Source organism: Etheostoma cragini, chromosome 22, assembly GCF_013103735.1.
Source record: "Etheostoma cragini isolate CJK2018 chromosome 22, CSU_Ecrag_1.0, whole genome shotgun sequence".
NCBI lineage: Eukaryota > Metazoa > Chordata > Actinopteri > Perciformes > Percidae > Etheostoma > Etheostoma cragini.
The window spans coordinates 22,226,557-22,227,870 of record NC_048428.1 but is presented as its reverse complement, the minus strand read 5'-3'; positions in this window follow the sequence as shown (position 1 = coordinate 22,227,870).

Below are 1,314 nucleotides of genomic sequence, written 5' to 3'. Positions count from 1 at the left end.
ACGCCTCGGGATCCCCCAGTCGGAGCTGGTTGATGGGGCTCGGGAAAGGGAAGTTTGGGGTCCCCTACTGGAGCTGCTACCCCCGAGACCTGATACTGAATAAGTGGTCGAAGATGGATGGATGGACGGCGCACCAAAGTCCGTGAGTCTGTGAGTCCGGACTCTGGGATTGGAGCAATCAGTCTTATCTGTGCGGTATCTTACAGACCTTTTAGTAACAGTTCCACCTCGTCATCGCTCCAAGATAATTAACCCCTGCTCTTACTTTTCACCATTGTTGTTCTGTTTTTGTATTTTCTGTACTACATGAGATGTGCGTTTTCAGACGAGATCGTTTCTGATACCGAGCCTAAACGCATGCATGGGCAGAGATCTTTTTTTTTAAATGCAGTAGTGTACATGTACTGTAGATGTAGCCTTAGTGTGACAATTAAAATTTCTAGTTGAACTTGTCAGTGCATTCTGGTTGACAGACTTTTGGGACACAATGCATAAACTGTTTCTAAAATGGCTTATGTTTTATTGGCAGACATAAATGCAGATACCACTACCAGTCTGCATACTTAAGCAAAACCTCTACTTAAAGTCATGAATCGGACTCTGACTTTAGTCACAGCTGGTAGCACGTCACTCTCCGTGGCTTTATCTGTAACATCACGCTCTTACTGTATATTGCAATTAGGCACAGGATAAATATAGAAGGTATATTAACAACTTAAACACAACATTTTAGGGATGATTCACTCTAAGGATTTGAGTAATCCTAATGCAGGACAGATGGAGGGCGATCTGGACTGGGTATTGAACGAGCACATGTTTGGCAGCGAAGTTCACTTTTCACTCTGCGCTCTGCCACATTTCACCCAGCCTCCCACTGGGTTTATATTTAGATCCTGAACGATTTCCGTTTGCTTCTCTCTAACCGCTCCCTGTCAAACGGCATCAACGGTAAAGGTCCAGAGCAGGCGGACCCGCCCATGCTGTTTGATTGACAGGCAGTGGTTGAGAGGAGAGACGTCCCACCACCGAGCTGCAGAGACGGACACAAAACAAGGAGCAGAGCTCAGACAAAAAACTAAGTTATTTGTTGTTTCCGAAGCTTTAAATCACATCGCGTGGAGACGTCCTCTCCACCGTGGAGACGTCCTCTCCGCCGTGGAGGCGTCCTCTCCGCCGTGGAGACGTCCTCTCCGCCGTGGAGGCGTCCTCTCCGCCGTGGAGGCGTCCTCTCCACCATAGAGGCGTCCTCTCTACCGTGGAGGCGTCCTCTCCACCGTGGAGACGTCCTCTCCACCGTGGAGGCGTCCTCTCCAC